The sequence below is a fragment of the Procambarus clarkii genome, chromosome 53, assembly GCF_040958095.1.
Source record: "Procambarus clarkii isolate CNS0578487 chromosome 53, FALCON_Pclarkii_2.0, whole genome shotgun sequence".
In the NCBI taxonomy this organism is placed as follows: domain Eukaryota; kingdom Metazoa; phylum Arthropoda; class Malacostraca; order Decapoda; family Cambaridae; genus Procambarus; species Procambarus clarkii.
This window is the reverse complement of record NC_091202.1, coordinates 22,598,019-22,616,558: the sequence shown is the minus strand read 5'-3', so window position 1 is coordinate 22,616,558 and position 18,540 is coordinate 22,598,019. Positions and strand designations below refer to the sequence as shown.

The 18,540-nt window shown below is 51.1% G+C and overlaps 1 protein-coding gene across 1 annotated transcript in view; it reads right to left on the bottom strand.

The window, feature by feature from the left end:
* Positions 1 to 18,540, bottom strand: part of LOC123767196 (heart- and neural crest derivatives-expressed protein 2) — a 49,848-nt gene that overhangs the window by 16,975 nt on the left and 14,333 nt on the right. The gene's annotated exons all lie outside the window — the stretch shown is intronic.

Below are 18,540 nucleotides of genomic sequence, written 5' to 3'. Positions count from 1 at the left end.
GCCCAGTTGGGTGGGTGTGGAGCACATGACTGTAAAGCTGCCGCCCAGTTGGGTGGGTGTGGAGCACATGACTGTAAAGCTGCCGCCCAGTTGGGTGGGTGTGGAGCACATGACTGTAAAGCTGCCGCCCAGTTGGGTGGGTGTGGAGCACATGACTGTAACGCTGCCGCCCAATTGGGTGGGTGTGGAGCACATGACTGTAAAGCTGCCGCCCAGTTGGGTGGGTGTGGAGCACATGACTGTAAAGCTGCCGCCCAGTTGGGTGGGTGTGGAGCACATGACTGTAAAGCTGCCGCCCAGTTGGGTGGGTGTGGAGCACATGACTGTAAAGCTGCTGCCCAGTTGGGCTATTTATTTTATTATTATTATTGATTGATTTATATAAATGTATGTATTTATATGCGGAAAAAACCACAAAGAAATAGCGGAAGAGAGATGAACGTTTCGGCCTGTTAAAGCGTTTGTCAACACCAGACAAAGGCTTTAACAGGCCGAAACGTTCATCTCTCTTCCCCCATTTCTTTGTGGTTTTTCCTCATATAAATGATCAGTGTTTAGTGATCGTCAATTGCATGTATTTATATATATATATATATATATATATATATATATATATATATATATATATATATATATATATATATAATATATATATATATATATATATAATATATATATATATATATATATACACAATTGTTTCACAAAAAAATATACAAGGGCGAAGGCCTTGCTGCTACCCCCCCCCCACATTTTCCCATCCCCCTCTCACATCCCCCCACCCCCCTTACCCCCCATCCCATACCCCTCCACCCCCTCACCCCCCACCCCCCCACACCCCTCCACTCCCTCACCCCCCTCCCCATACCCCTCCCCCCCCCCACACACCCACTAAGCTAGCACACATACACGACACACCACACGTGCCACACACATACACGACACACCACACGTGCCACACACATACACGACACACCACACGTGCCACACACATACACGACACACCACACGTGCCACACACATACACGACACACCACACGTGCCACACACATACACGACACACCACACGTGCCACACACATACACGACACACCACACGTGCCACACACATACACGACACACCACACGTGCCACACCAACACTGCAACACGCTAGGACTCTGCACCTTGTGCAGCAACCAACCGCAACACGGAAGTGGACACGTCTGCAACATGACTGGAACCGGAGCTAAGAGGCTTAAGCTATGAGAACAGAATAGTGGAACTACATCTCACAACCGTAGAGTATAGAAGGCAAAGAGGAGATATGACCACGACTCACAAGATACTAAGAGGAAATAGTTAAGATGAACAAGGATAGCCTCTACACATTCAGAGAGAGAAGAACGACTGGACACATGTGGAAGTTGGAAACACAGACGAGGCGAAGGAATGTAAGGAAATACTGGTACCGGGTACGGTGGTCAACAAGTGGAGTGTACAAGGAGGAAGGTGTGGAAGCCACCTCCAGCCCCAACCTTAAGGCCACCTTCCACCACGACTGTGAAGGTCACAATACTTATACTATGACACACCAGGTGCAACACCGTTGGTGGGGGGGGGGGAGCTGGACCTCACTCACACGTACTCACTGATAGGCGAGTACACAGGCACGGTTGTAGACATGGTTAATTGACTTCAACTTAGCTAAAGGCAAGGCAATTGGGTTTAGGGAGAAAGCAAGAACTTTCATCGGGCGGCATAAAAAGAAAGGAAACGTCTTGTTTCACTAACACAAGGAAGACTCTCCTTAGGGGGGGAGAGAGAGAGGGAGAGAGAGAGAGAGAGAGAGAGAGAGAGAGAGAGAGAGAGAGAGAGAGAGAGAGAGAGAGAGAGAGAGAGAGAGAGAGAGAGAGAGAGAGAGAGAGAGAGAGAGCACAGTAGCAGCAGCTGGTGTAGCCTTGAAAGGAATGTGGGAGATCCCAGAGTCCAGATTTCCGTTGCTCCTCCACCCGTCCTCCCTCCGGCACTCCAGCTGGGCACGCTACCCTACACACACACACACACACACACACACACACACACACACACACACACACACACACACACACACACACACACACACACACACACACACACACACTACTGGAGTTTAACACCAGTAAATGTAAAGTTATGGAAATGGGATCAGGTGACAGGAGACCAAAGGGACAGTACACAATGAAGGGGAACAGCCTACCTGTAACGATTCGAGAAAGAGACCTGGGAGTGGATGTGACACCTAATCTAACTCCTGAGGCACATATAAATAGGATAACGACAGCAGCGTACTCTACACTGGCGAAAATTAGAACTTCATTCAGAAACCTAAATGAGGAAGCTTTTAGGGCGCTTTACACTGCCTACGTGAGACCCGTCTTAGAGTATGCCGCGCCATCATGGAGCCCCCACCTGAAGAAACACATAAAGAAACTGGAGAAGGTTCAGAGGTTTGCGACGAGGCTTGTCCCAGAGTTACGAGGGATGGGATATGAAGAGCGGCTGAAGGAACTGAACCTTACGACACTAGAGAAAAGAAGGGAGAGAGGAGATATGATAGGGACATATAAAATACTCAGGGGAATTGACAAAGTGGAAATAGATGAAATGTTCACACGTAATAATAACAGAACGAGGGGACATGGGTGGAAACTGGAAACTCAGATGAGTCACAGAGATGTTAGGAAGTTTTCTTTTAGCGTGAGAGTAGTGGAAAAATGGAATGCACTTGGGGAACAGGTTGTGGAAGCAAATACTATTCATACTTTTAAAACTAGGTATGATAGGGAAATGGGACAGGAGTCATTGCTGTAAACAACCGATAGCTGGAAAGGCGGGATCCAAGAGTCAATGCTCGATCCTGCAAGCACAAATAGGTGAGTACAAATAGGTGAGTACACACTAGGCGGTGGAAACAGGAGGCCAGACACAGGATACAGAATAGGAGATGAAGTACTTAATGAAACAGACAGAGAGAAAGATCTAGGAGTTGATATCACACCAAACCTGTCTCCTGAAGCCCACATAAAGAGAATAACGTCTGCGGCATATGCGAGGCTGGCTAACATCAGAACAGCGTTCAGGAACCTGTGTAAGGAATCATTCAGAATCTTGTACACCACATATGTAAGACCAATCCTGGAGTATGCGGCCCCAGCATGGAGCCAGTACCTTGTCAAGCACAAGGCGAAGCTGGAAAAAGTTCAGAGGTATGCTACTAGACTAGTCCCAGAACTAAGAGGCATGAGTTATGAGGAAGTTCTAAGTGAACTGCACCTGACGTGGCTGGTGTTGGGCCTAAGGCCTATCAACCCCCCGAGGGGGGGGGTGTTAAACTCCCCCCCCCCCCACCCGCCCCCTACACCTTCCTCACCGACCACCAAGTATACTCTCAGTGTATATTATCCCAGAAAGGGAATACACCTCTCAAGTGTATGTGTATTCTTGACAGAGTTATTATATATGTTAAGGTATTGGAGCGGTGGGTGGTGGGCGGTGGGCGGACCATTAAGAGGGCGGCCAGCAGTTAAGGAACATCACACCGACCGACCGACCGACCGACAAAAACCGCCACATAGAAAACGAGGCACCAAGACCAACAGATTATAATGATGGGGAGGCGAAGTGTCCTTACCTATCACTGCTTACCTTAAGGGCACGGGGTATAGCTCCCCATGCCCCACCTTCCACCCCTCAAGGGCACGGGGTATAGCTCCCCATGCCCCACCTTCCACCCCTCAAGGGCACGGGGTATAGCTCCCCATGCACCACCTTCCACCCCTCAAGGGCACGGGGTATAGCTCCCCATGCCCCACCTTCCACCCCTCAAGGGCACGGGGTATAGCTCCCCATGCCCCACCTTCCACCCCTCAAGGGCACGGGGTATAGCTCCCCATGCCCCACTTACCACCCCTCAAGGGCACGGGGTATAGCTCCCCATGCTCCACCTACCACCCCTCAAGGGCACGGGGTATAGCTCCCCATGCCCCACCTTCCACCCCTCAAGGGCACGGGGTATAGCTCCCCATGCCCCACTTACCACCCCTCAAGGGCACGGGGTATAGCTCCCCATGCCCCACTTACCACCCCTCAAGGGCACGGGGTATAGCTCCCCATGCCCCACTTACCACCCCTCAAGGGCACGGGGGTATAGCTCCCCATGCCCCACCTTCCACCCCTCAAGGGCACGGGGTATAGCTCCCCATGCTCCACCTACCACCCCTCAAGGGCACGGGGTATAGCTCCCCATGCCCCACCTTCCACCCCTCAAGGGCACGGGGTATAGCTCCCCATGCCCCACTTACCACCCCTCAAGGGCACGGGGTATAGCTCCCCATGCCCCACTTACCACCCCTCAAGGGCACGGGGTATAGCTCCCCATGCCCCACTTACCACCCCTCAAGGGCACGGGGTATAGCTCCCCATGCCCCACTTACCACCCCTCAAGGGCACGGGGTATAGCTCCCCATGCCCCACCTACCACCCCTCAAGGGCACGGGGTATAGCTCCCCATGCCCCACCTTCCACCCCTCAAGGGCACGGGGTATAGCTCCCCATGCCCCACTTATCACCCCTCAAGGGCACGGGGTATAGCTCCCCATGCTCCACCTTCCACCCCTCAAGGGCACGGGGTATAGCTCCCCATGCCCCACCTTCCACCCCTCAAGGGCACGGGGTATAGCTCCCCATGCCCCCACCTACCACCCCTCAAGGGCACGGGGTATAGCTCCCCATGCCCCCACCTTCCACCCCTCAAGGGCACGGGGGTATAGCTCCCCATGCCCCCACCTACCACCCCTCAAGGGCACGGGGGTATAGCTCCCCATGCCCCCACCTACCACCCCTCAAGGGCACGGGGGTATAGCTCCCCATGCCCCCACTTACCACCCCTCAAGGGCACGGGGTATAGCTCCCCATGCCCCCACCTACCACCCCTCAAGGGCACGGGGTATAGCTCCCCATGCCCCCACCTACCACCCCTCAAGGGCACGGGGTATAGCTCCCCATGCCCCCACTTACCACCCCTCAAGGGCACGGGGTATAGCTCCCCATGCCCCCACCTACCACCCCTCAAGGGCACGGGGTATAGCTCCCCTTGCCCCACCTACCACCCCTCAAGGGCACGGGGGTATAGCTCCCCATGCCCCCACTTACCACCCCTCAAGGGCACGGGGTATAGCTCCCCATGCCCCACCTACCACCCCTCAAGGGCACGGGGTATAGCTCCCCATGCCCCACCTACCACCCCTCAAGGGCACGGGGTATAGCTCCCCATGCCCCACCTACCACCCCTCAAGGGCACGGGGTATAGCTCCCCATGCCCCACCTACCACCCCTCAAGGGCACGGGGTATAGCTCCCCATGCCCCACCTACCACCCCTCAAGGGCACGGGGTATAGCTCCCCATGCCCCACCTACCACCCCTCAAGGGCACGGGGTATAGCTCCCCATGCCCCACCTACCACCCCTCAAGGGCACGGGGTATAGCTCCCCATGCCCCACCTACCACCCCTCAAGGGCACGGGGTATAGCTCCCCATGCCCCACCTACCACCCCTCAAGGGCACGGGGTATAGCTCCCCATGCCCCACCTACCACCCCTCAAGGGCACGGGGTATAGCTCCCCATGCCCCACCTACCACCCCTCAAGGGCACGGGGTATAGCTCCCCATGCCCCACCTACCACCCCTCAAGGGCACGGGGTATAGCTCCCCATGCCCCACCTACCACCCCTCAAGGGCACGGGGTATAGCTCCCCATGCCCCACCTACCACCCCTCAAGGGCACGGGGTATAGCTCCCCATGCCCCACCTTCCACCCCTCAAGGGCACGGGGGTATAGCTCCCCATGCCCCACCTACCACCCCTCAAGGGCACGGGGTATAGCTCCCCATGCCCCACCTACCACCCCTCAAGGGCACGGGGTATAGCTCCCCATGCCCCACCTACCACCCCTCAAGGGCACGGGGTATAGCTCCCCATGCCCCACCTTCCACCCCTCAAGGGCACGGGGGTATAGCTCCCCATGCCCCACCTACCACCCCTCAAGGGCACGGGGTATAGCTCCCCATGCCCCCACCTACCACCCCTCAAGGGCACGGGGTATAGCTCCCCATGCCCCACCTACCACCCCTCAAGGGCACGGGGGTATAGCTCCCCATGCCCCCACCTACCACCCCTCAAGGGCACGGGGTATAGCTCCCCATGCCCCCACCTACCACCCCTCAAGGGCACGGGGTATAGCTCCCCATGCCCCACCTACCACCCCTCAAGGGCACGGGGTATAGCTCCCCATGCCCCACCTACCACCCCTCAAGGGCACGGGGTATAGCTCCCCATGCCCCACCTACCACCCCTCAAGGGCACGGGGTATAGCTCCCCATGCCCCCACCTACCACCCCTCAAGGGCACGGGGGTATAGCTCCCCATGCCCCCACCTACCACCCCTCAAGGGCACGGGGTATAGCTCCCCATGCCCCCACCTACCACCCCTCAAGGGCACGGGGTATAGCTCCCCATGCCCCACCTACCACCCCTCAAGGGCACGGGGTATAGCTCCCCATGCCCCACCTACCACCCCTCAAGGGCACGGGGGTATAGCTCCCCATGCCCCCACCTACCACCCCTCAAGGGCACGGGGTATAGCTCCCCATGCCCCACCTACCACCCCTCAAGGGCACGGGGTATAGCTCCCCATGCCCCACCTACCACCCCTCAAGGGCACGGGGTATAGCTCCCCATGCCCCACCTACCACCCCTCAAGGGCATCTCCACCTCCTGCTATACAACTTAACTATTTTCACGCTCAAAATCTTGGTGGAATCTGGCCACTGTGGATGGAGGTGGCTCCTAGAACTTCTTTCGGCTCATTGCAGTTGTTGACCAGCCGTAGAGGGTACCAGTGTTCTTATATTCCTTACACTCGTCTGGGAGAGAGACATCTACTGGAGTCTTCTATATCCTTATCCACCGTCTTATTTTCCTTTTAGTATTTTGTATGTTTTGATCATATCTCCGTTTCTCCTCTTCACACGGTTGTAATTTAATTAATTATGAGGAGAAAGCGCCAAGCCATTGCGACTAGCATTTGGAAGTGGTCATGATAAGGATTTGGGATGGGACGGTGGGAAGGAATGGTGCCCAACCACTTGGAGGGTCGGGGAGTGAACGTCGACCTGTATGAGGCGAGACCGTCACTCTACCGTCCAGCCCAAGTGGTTGGGTCCCCAGGGTTGTAAGGTCTAGTTCCTTTAACTTATCGCCTCCACGATGGGGGCGGCATATTCTAAAGCTGGTCTCACGTAGGTGGTGTATAGCGAACTGAATGCCTCCTTGTTTGGGTTCCTGAAGGATGTTCAGACTTTTTGCTAGCGTTGAGTACGCCGCTGATGTTAGTCTGTTTGTGTGTACCTCTGGAGTTTGGTCTGATGTTACCTCCACTCCCAGGTCTCTTACTGGCGTCCTTACAGGGAGTTCCCCCTCATTGTGTACTGTCCCTTTGGTGTCCTATTGCCTAGTCCTATTTCCATCACTTTACACTTGCTCGTGTTGAACTCTAGTAGCCATTTCTTGAACCCATTCTGCAGCTTGTTTAAATATCGCCTTGAAGAATCTTAGTCCTCATGATGGGGGGCGGTGTAACCTATCCACCGCTGCCCACTGGATGGGGGGCGGTGTGACCTATCCACCGCTGCCCACTGGATGGGGGGCGGTGTGACCTATCCACCGCTGCCCACTGGATGGGGGGCGGTGTGCAGGACAAATATATCAATTGTGACACATTAGCTCTCCACATATGTCAGTTGCTTAATTTAGAACCTGTACTTGAGGTCGATCTCGAACCCATTGTTGATGTGACGACTTATACTGAATTTTGTAACTAGCTCATCAAGATTGTAACTTGCTTAGCTAAATGAATTGTGGGGTTCAGTCCCTGAGCCCATTATGTGCCTCTGTAACCCTTTCCACTACCGCCCACAAGATGGGTATGGGGTCCACTACCGCCCACAAGATGGGTATGGGGTCCACTACCGCCCACAAGATGGGTATGGGGTCCACTACCGCCCACAAGATGGGTATGGGGTGCATAATAAATGAACTAAACTAACTAATTCATCTCTTACAACGATTCTCATTAAGTTTGTATTTTCTGTAACCATTGTTGTATAAGACTCAAGAAATAAAATTAATTAAATTATTCACAAATGGCGGTACATTTGTAATTGGGAAAATTTATATAAAAAAGTATCATACATTAATTACATAGGTCACCAAAACTGAATAGTAATTAGACATTCCGTGAGCCTCTTGTTGAATCCCTTGTCATATAAGAAGATTAGCGATGTGTATATATATATATATATATATATATATATATATATATATATATATATATATATATATATATATATATATATATATATATATATATATATATAGATATATAAATATATAGATATATTATATATATATATATATATATATATATATATATATATATATATAGAGAGAGAGAGAGAGAGAGAGAGAGAGAGAGAGAGAGAGAGAGAGAGAGAGAGAGAGAGAGAGGCTGCAGTTAAGGATTGGTGCCCAGTCAATCCTCCCCGGCTAGGATACGAACCCAGACCAAAGCGCTTGAAAAGCGCCGGGCGAATGCTTTACCACTGCGCCACGGGGACTACATTTGGGATGGGACGAAGAGGCGGGCAGCGGAGGTTAGCCTGCGATGATTTCGGGGCTCAGCGTCCCCGCGGCCCGATCCCCGACCTGGCCTCCTCAGTTTTGTTTCCGTTGAGGCAGTAATGAGAGGTAATTGAGCGAGGCGAGAATAATGAGGTGTGCGAGGAGGGCTAATGTTGGTGTAGGGTTGACCCTGAGTGACCAAGGGTCATTCACGGTCAACCACGACCCCCCCCCCCATTCCATCGACCTCAACCAGCCCCTTCCACCCCCCCCCCCTCCCTGGCACCCATCCCAACACCTCTTTCCCACCCTCACCACACCCACCCTCACCACACCCACCCTCACCACACCCACCCTCACCACACCCACCCTCACCACATCCACCCTCACCACACCCACCCTCACCACACCCACCCTCACCACACCCACCCTCACCGTACACTCACTTGAACATAATATTGTAGAATGTCCCATATTGACTGACTTTCGCCCTCCTGGGCTAAAGTTACCTTACCTTGAGGTTACCTTGAGGTGCTTCCAGGGCTTAGCGTCCCCGCGGCCCGGTCGTCGACCAGGCCTCCTGGTATGCTGAACTGTGTAACTACTATATGAGTACTGGAACACTTGATGATATATTGGACTTGTACCCAAGATTGACCATGTAATGTATCAGTTATACAATGTATGTGATGTAACTATATAACCTGAGCTTGTAAAAGCACCATAATCACCCTTCAGTGGTTAAGTGCCACACTAGTTTCTATAGCAGCTATCTTACAATAGGTTAGATTAGCATTTTAAAAGCACCACACTCGCCTTCTGTGGTTGATTGTTCAACACATCCCAGAACTGTGTGTTTAACAGATCTCTCACTCTGTCCATGGAGGACAGAAGCCATTGTTTATATGCTGGTTAGCAGTGTAAATGTCTGGCCACGTCTGTGGTAGAAGAAAAAAAAAAAACGCTCTCACCCTCCCTAACTCTATACCTATCCTCCTTATCTTCCTGTCCACCTGTTGATGATTCCGAGGATCAACGTCCCCGCGGCTCGGTTTCTGCCCAGGCATCCTGGTTGCTGGTTTGATCAACCAGGTTGTTCGATGCGGCTGCGTGCAGCGTGACGTATGAACCACAGCCTGGTTGGTTAGGGCTTGTCGAGCACCTTATGCTTTGAAGGTGCTTGTCAAGTTCTCTCTTGAACACTGCGAGAGTCCCTTATGTGTAGTGGAAGCGTGTTGAACAGTCTCGGGCCTCTGATGTTGATAGTTCTCTCTTGAACACTGTGAGGGGTCGGCCAGTTATGTCCCTTATGTGTAGTGGAAGCGTGATGAACAGTCTCGGGCCTCTGATGTTGATAGTTCTCTCTTGAACACTGTGAGGGGTCGGCCAGTTATGTCCCTTATGTGTAGTGGAAGCGTGTTGAACAGTCTCGGGCCTCTGATGTTGATAGTTCTCTCTTGAACACTGTGAGGGGTCTGCCAGTTATGTCCCTTATGTGTAGTGGAAGCGTGTTGAACAGTCTCGGTCCTCTGATGTTGATAGTTCTCTCTTGAACACTGTGAGGGGTCGGCCAGTTATGTCCCTTATGTGTAGTGGAAGCGTGTTGAACAGTCTCGGGCCTCTGATGTTGATAGTTCTCTCTTGAACACTGTGAGGGGTCGGCCAGTTATGTCCCTTATGTGTAGTGGAAGCGTGTTGAACAGTCTCGGGCCTCTGATGTTGATAGTTCTCTCATGAACACTGTGAGGGGTCGGCCAGTTATGTCCCTTATGTGTAGTGGAAGTGTTGAATAGTCTCGGGCCTCTGATGTTGATAGTTCTATCTTGAACACTGTGAGGGGTCGGCCAGTTATGTCCCTTATGTGTAGTGGAAGCGTGTTGAACAGTCTCGGGCCTCTGATGTTGATAGTTCTCTCTTGAACACTGTGAGGGGTCGGCCAGTTATGTCCCTTATGTGTAGTGGAAGCGTGTTGAACAGTCTCGGGCCTCTGATGTTGATAGTTCTCTCTTGAACACTGTGAGGGGTCGGCCAGTTATGTCCCTCATGTGTAGTGGAAGCGTGTTGAACAGTCTCGGGCCTCTGATGTTGATAGTTCTCTCTTGAACACTGTGAGGGGTCGGCCAGTTATGTCCCTTATGTGTAGTGGAAGCGTGTTGAACAGTCTCGGGCCTCTGATGTTGATAGAGTTCTCTCTCAGAGTACCTGTTGCACCTCTGCTCTTCAACGGGGGTATTCTGCACATCCTGCCATGCCTCCTGGTCTCATGTGATGTTATTTCTGTGTACAGGTTTGGAACCACTAATTCTAATATTTTCCAAGTGAAAATTATTATGTATCTCTCTCGCTTTCACTCTATGGAATACAGATTTAACATTAAGGAGGTCCCAATAATTTAGAGTATTGAGTGGAGTCTAGCAGTAAAGGATCTCTGCACGCTCTCCAGGTCAGCAATTTCTTCAGCGTTGAATGGGGCTGTTAGTATGCAGCAATATTCCGCACTAGAGAGCACTAGCGTCATAAAATGTATCATCATTGGTGTGTGATGATTAGTATATCTTTGTTTGGCAGGTTCTGGTTATCCAACCTGTCATTTCTCTTGCAGTTGTGACAACTTTGTTGTGTTGTTTAAGCGTAAAGTCTCTGGCATGATTACTCCTAAATCTTTTTACATGGCATTTTCTTTCAATGGTGAGGTTTAACTGTGTTTTATATGTGGTTTCTGCTCTGTGGTTGTCGTTTTTTTCCGTAGAGGCGTAAATGGAACTTGTCCTCTATAAATAATATCATGTTATTCTGTGGCCCATTGAAAGACGTGATTATCATGTGAGTGGAGATGTGTCGTGTCCTCTATGTTGTCTACGCTCAGGAATATCGCTGTATCATCTGCAAAAGATGATACAATACTGTATCTTTGCCACTGTGTATCTACCTAGTTGTGCTTGCGGGGGTTGAGCTCTGCTCTTTCGGCCCGCCTCTCAACTGTCAATCAACTGTTTACTAAGTAAACGAGGACAAGTACGGGAGCCAGCACAGTACCCTTGGGGGGGGGGGGGGGAGACGGAGCTCTTCACAGTAGATGATCCGGATGTTACTGTGTTGACTATTTCACTCTGCTTTCTGTTTGTTAGGAAGTTAAAGATCCATGTCCCTACTTGCTCCTTCTACCTCCTTCTTAGCTGCTCCCTACCTCCCTCCCTCCCTCTCTCTCCCTCTACAAACTTCCCTCCCTCACCTCCCTTCTCCCCCCCACCCCAGTGACCCCCCTCCCCCCCCCCCCCCACACACACACCCGCGGTTCAGCGGTGTTTATGTAACCTGACACACGGGCATCATTTTTTTCCCCTGAGGTTAAGGATAGGGGCTCCGGTCCCGTCCTGGTCGGGTGACCACCAGAGCTGTGCGCATGCGTCGGTACGCGGGTCTATAGCCTCCATTTGTCGGCTGGTCGGGCTGGTTATGTGTATATGTCGTCGGCTGTCGATCTGTCATATGCCAATATGTCAATCCCTGACATAAATTGCATCTCTGTCTCTCTCTCTCTCTCTCTCTCTCTCTCTCTCTCTCTCTCTCTCTCTCTCTCTCTCTCTCTCTCTCTCTCTCTCTCTCTCTCTCTCTTTCTCTCTCTCTCTCTCTCTCTCTCATCTAAGGTGTCTATCATTATCTATCATAACATGATAGACAGAAACTCAGGTGAGCCACACAGAGAGATTTAAGAAGACATTGTCTTCAGAATGTCTTCAAAACACAATCAAATCTGCCCATAGTCGGAAAACATCAAGAAAAGGATCCGGGAATAATAATGTCTGACGACCTAACGTTTAAGGAGCATAACCAAGCAAGTATTGCGTCAGCCAGAACAATGATAGGATGTATTACGAGAACTTTCAAGTCCAGGGATCCCATCACAATGGTTGTACTCTTCAAGTCACTTGTGTTGTCCCGTCTTGAGTACTGCTTAGTACTCACTTCCCCCTTCAGAGCAGGAGAGATTGCTGAAATAGAGGGAATACAGAGAACATATACGGCACGCATAGACGCGATAAAGCACCTAAATTATTGGGATCGTCTCAAAGCTCTCCAAATGTACTCAATAGATAGGAGACGAGAGAGATATCAAATAATATAAACATGGAAAATTCTGGAGGGCCAAGTACCTCACAGGAAGGAAAGCCAAGGTCTGCTTCAATGGAGCAGTCTCCAGAACAGTGAATATGGAACTCGGGACCCCCCAAGGCGGAGTCTTAAGCCCTACACTATTCAATGTACTTATGAACGCCATTGCAAATATTGATTTTCCGGAAGGAACACAACCAGTGGGATATGCAGATGATGTCCTAATACAAGCTCCCACCTTAGGAAAAATTGAACAGTCCATTGAACTCCTTGGAAGGAAATGTGTTGAGCTCTGTTTCACTCTCTCCACAAACAAGACCAAATAATACTCCCATCACAAGCGGAGAACAAATGAAGAACTACAAATTAATGGTGTAACACTTGAATGGGTTGACCACTATCGGTACCTTGGCGTCACTGTCGGCTCTAACAAGGGGAAGAAAGAGGAGCTCAATCAACTCATAGGAACATGCAAAAGTCGACTCTGAAGGCACTGAAAGCTATGACCTGGAATGGTCGTGCCTGTAGAGAGGTTACCTCCCTGGGAGGATGACTCATGCAGGATTATCATCAATGAAATGGCAACGAAAAAGTTCAACATGTTACCACAAGAAATGAGGCACAAGTATCTCGAGGAAATTTATAAAGAAGCCGGAGATGAACTAGATCAAATTTACACTGACGGGTCATCTAATCCTGTCAATGGCAGGGCTGGTGCAGCATACACGGTAATCAAGGATAATACTTTCCAACGCAGAAATGAAGAAAAAGCACATATTGAGAACTATGCCTCTTCAAAGCAAACAGAGTTGACTGCCATTGTTATGGCGTTAAGATTCCTTGAACTAAACACTAATGACGCAGTGATCTGCACTGACTCAAAAGCAGCCTAACTGCAAAGTCTAAGTAAAAGTCGGTCAGAAAATCTTGCGATAGTCGCTGAGATCAAGAGAGCTGTGAGGGTACTACCCAACCAGGGAAGAGTCGTCAAGTTCCTGTGGATCCCCTCCCATGTTGGGGAGCCCCCTCCCATGTTCGGGATCCCCTCCTATGTTGGAATATGTGGGAGTGAACGAGCAGATGTGCTGGCTGCTGAAGGCGCTGAAGGAGACCATATTGAATACTTCATACCCAAGACTCTACTACAAATTAGAGGTATTGTCAGGCAACATCACCGTGACAAGGTAACTGAGGAAAGGAGGATAGAAGCACAAACCAGTGAATCTGTACGATGGTACAACATGGTTGCTGCTGCCAATCCCAATCATTATGGACGAAGAGGAGGAGGACGCGGGAGAGAATCAGTAATAGCGAGAATCCGTCTTGGATACAAATATCCATGGAGATACGGAATGGAAACAACAGTTGAGCAGCGGAGTTGCAGAATCTGTGGTGAGAGTGACGGACACCGCCTTGACCACTACCTGAGAGAATGTGAACACCTGAGAGACATTAGAAATATGTGTAGAATAATAAACCCCACATTGTTTGAGTTAGGAAAACACTATTTGTCAAATATTGATTCTGTTCTTAAAAGATTCCCCCATTTTGCACCCTCAAGATAACGTAAGATTTCAAGGGTTGACAGATTACCATCACTATGGCGGTGTGTCCACTCACAGGATGAGTGGCGCTGCCCAATACTGTCACTATGGCGGTGTGTCCACTCACAGGATGAGTGGCGCTGCCCAATACTGTCACTATGGTGGTGTGTCCACTCACTGGATGAGTGACGCTGCCCAATACTGTCACTATGGTGGTGTGTCCACTCACAGGATGAGTGGCGCTGCCCAATACTGTCACTATGGTGGTGTGTCCACTCACTGGATGAGTGACGCTGCCCAATACTGTCACTATGGTGGTGTGTCCACTCACAGGATGAGTGACGCTGCCCAATACTGTCACTATGGTGGTGTGTCCACTCACTGGATGAGTGGCGCTGCCCAATACTGTCACTATGGTGGTGTGTCCACTCACTGGATGAGTGACGCTGCCCAATACTGTCACTATGGTGGTGTGTCCACTCACTGGATGAGTGACGCTGCCCAATAAACTCGTTCCTCGGGACAAAATTAAAAAAAATCCTCTCAGCGACTATAAGAAATATTGCCGGAACAACCGTGGACATCTTCAAGAGAAAACTAGATTGTTTCCTCCAAGGAGTGCCGGACCAACCGGGCTGTGGTGGGTATGTGGGCCTGCGGGCCGCTCCAAGCAACAGCCTGGTGGACCAAACTCTCACAAGTCAAGCCTGGCCTCGGGCCGGGCTTGGGGAGTAGAACTCCCAGAACTCCATCAACCAGGTACCAAGCAGAATAGAAGTAGTAGACTAGTAGAAAATGGAAGGTAGCGAAGCTACCTCTAACCACTGCCTTAAATCTAATTAAGACAATTAAGAAAACGTTTGCTCAGACCAGTTTAGACGGAGACAAGCCTAACCAGCCGCCGTGTACGAAACCAACTCTCATAATATAACATTAGCGCTGTTGGCTACGTACAAAAGCTTCTAGAACACCGTCGCTTTTGTGTAAATACAGTCCAAGACAGCCAGTCCAGAGGGCACCTTTTAGGGTGTGTGTATGGGGCGATGAACACTGAGATGCGGATGTGATTTAGGTCATTATAGCTGTTATTATTGGTGATTAGCCGTTGTCTCCAGCAGGCAGTAATTAGTGTGGGGCGACAGTAACTACCCGGAGCACTGTAGGACACCACTGGTGAAGGACACCATTCACGCCACAACCGCCCACTTATACATTTTCCCGCCAATGTACCTGGACAGTGAGCCGCCCGGGCCCAGGTGTGAGAGCCGCCAGGTAGCTCGCTAATTGGCTGATAATTGGACGGTGGGCGGAGCCGACTGACACCCGAGAAGGTGATTGGCTGCCGTCTCTCACCCTCCTGTAGCAGCCGACCAGTGAGCTGCCAGGCGTCTCAACTCCTGCTGTTTCCTGAATGACTAGTGTGACGATTGACAGGTGTGTGACGGCTGACAGATGTGTGACAGTGTACATGTGTGTGACAGTCAGCCTGGCTGGTGTTGTAACAGGACTGTGACTGGTACAGTTACAAAAGATGAACATAACAGCGTCTAACAGGCGCGTTGCACCAATGACGAGGGAGGTACAAATAAAGTTGATGAACCAATTGCTTGTTAGGGCGCGTACGTAGCCCCTTGTCCCACTCTCCCACTCACAGAAACATGGGTGACTACAGGAAACTATTACTGGAGTACAGAGTTAAGAGATACAAATGGTTTCATGCTGATAGAGACATTCGACAAAGAGGGTGGGGGGGGGGGGAGTAGCAATGTATGGTGTATTATAGAAGCTATAAACAGGTATGATCCTGTATGCGACCATTCTATACACGCATGTATGACTGAGGCTATACGCACATGTGACCCTGTATGCGTGTATGAGGCGATGCTATACGCATATATGACTGAGGCTATACGCACATGTGACCCTGTACGCGTGTATGAGACGATGCTACACGCATGTATGACAGAGGCTATACGCACATGTGACCCTGTACGCGTGTATGAGACGATGCTATACACGCATGTATGACTGAGGCTATACGCACATGTGACCCTGTACGCGTGTATGAGGCGATGCTATACGCATATATGACTGAGGCTATACGCACATGTGACCCTGTACGCGTGTATGAGACGATGCTACACGCATGTATGACAGAGGCTATACGCACATGTGACCCTGTACGCGTGTATGAGACGATGCTATACACGCATGTATGACTGAGGCTATAGGCACATGTGATCCTTTACACATGTATGAGGCGATGCTATACGCATGTATGAGAGAGGCTGTATGACTGAGGTCATACAGGTCATACATGTACTCACAGTTCCAAGATGGCTCAAGCATCATCACCTAACTACCAGTGCGGCCCCCGGGCCTGGCAGTGGACGTCGAATTTTGTATTATTTTTTAATGACAGGGCATTCACATGATAAAATATCAAACCCACGGAAAGGTAAGAAAGAGGGGGTTGACAGGGGTGAATATGGGTTGGCGGAGGTGAATAGGGCTTGGCGGAGGGGGGGGGGAGGGAAGGAAGGGGGTTGGGGGGGGGAGAGGTAACCTAAGAACAGGGTAGAGAAAACAGTAACTAAGTTAGGCAAACAGATCATTAACACATGAAGGCTCGCTTGTCCTGTCCCATCCCCCTCCCATCTCTCAGTCCCCTCCCTTCCCCTCCTTCTCCCCTTCCTCTCTGTCCCCTCATCCCTCCTCCCTTTCCTCCCTTGGGATGCCCTTTGGTCAATCTCCCTTTGTTTCTTAGGATAAAGGTAGACTCTCTTCCTCCCATTAATTATTTCTGTCGTGTGTGTGTGTCCCTGTGTGTGGTGTGTGTGTGTTTGTGTGTGTGTGTGTGTGTGGTGTGTGGTGTGTGTGGGTCCCTGTGTGTGTGTGTGTGGTGTGTGTCCCTGTGTGTGGTGTGTGTGTGTTTGTGTGTGTGTGTGTGTGGTGTGTGGTGTGTGTGTGTCCCTGTGTGTGGTGTGTGTGTGTTTGTGTGTGTGTGTGTGTGGTGTGTGGTGTGTGTGTGTCCCTGTGTGTGGTGTGTGTGTTTGTGTGGGTCCCTGTGTGTGATGTGTGTGTTTGTGTGGGTCCCTGTGTGTGGTGTGTGTGTTTGTGTGGGTCCCTGTGTGTGGTGTGTGTGTTTGTGTGGGTCCCTGTGTGTGGTGTGGTGTGTGTGTGTGTGTGTCCCTGTATGTGGTGTGTGTGTTTGTGTGTGTCCCTGTATGTGGTGTGTGTGTTTGTGTGGGTCCCTGTGTGTGGTGTGTGTGTGTTTGTGTGTGTGTGTGGTGTGTGGTGTGTGTGGGTCCCTGTGTGTGTGTGTGTGGTGTGTGTATGTCCCTGTGTGTGGTGTATGTGTGTTTGTGTGTGTGTGTGTGTGTGGTGTGTGTGTGTCCCTGTGTGTGGTGTGTGTGTTTGTGTGTGTGTGTGTGTGTCCCTGTGTGTGGTGTGTGTGTGTTTGTGTGTGTGTGTGTGTCCCTGTATGTGGTGTGTGTGTTTGTGTGGGTCCCTGTGTGTGGTGTGTGTGTTTGTGTGTCCCTGTGTGTGTGTGTGTGTGTGTGTGTGTGTGTGTGTGTGTGTGTGTGTGTGTGTGTGTGTGTCCCTGTGTGTGGTGTGTGTGTGTGTGTGTGTGTGTGTGTCCCTGTGTGTGGTGTGTGTGTGTGTGTGTGGGTCCCTGTGTGTGGTGTGTGTGTGTGTGTCCCTGTGTGTGTGTTGTGTGTGTGTGTGTGGGTCCCTGTGTGTGGTGTGTGTGGGTCCCTGTGTGTGTGGGTCCCTGTGTGTGTGTGTGGTGTGTGTGTGTGTTTGTGTGTGTGTCCCTGTGTGTGTGTGTGTGTGTGTGTGTGTGTGTGTGTGTGTGTGTCCCTGTGTGTGGTGTGTGTGTGTGGGTCCCTGTGTGTGGTGTGTGTGTGTGTGGTGTGTGTGTGTGTGTCCCTGTGTGTGGTGTGTGTGTGTGTGTGTGTGTGTGTGGGGGTCCCTGTGTGTGGTGTGTGTGGGTCCCTGTGTGTGTGTGTGTGGTGTGTGTGGTGTGTGTGTGTGTTTGTGTGTGTGTCCCTGTGTGTGTCCCTGTGTGTGGTGTGTGTGATGTGTGGTGTGTGTGTGGGTCCCTGTGTGTGGTGTGTGTGTGGGTCCCTGTGTGTGGTGTGTGTGGGTCCCTGTGTGTGGTGTGTGTGGGTCCCTGTGTGTGG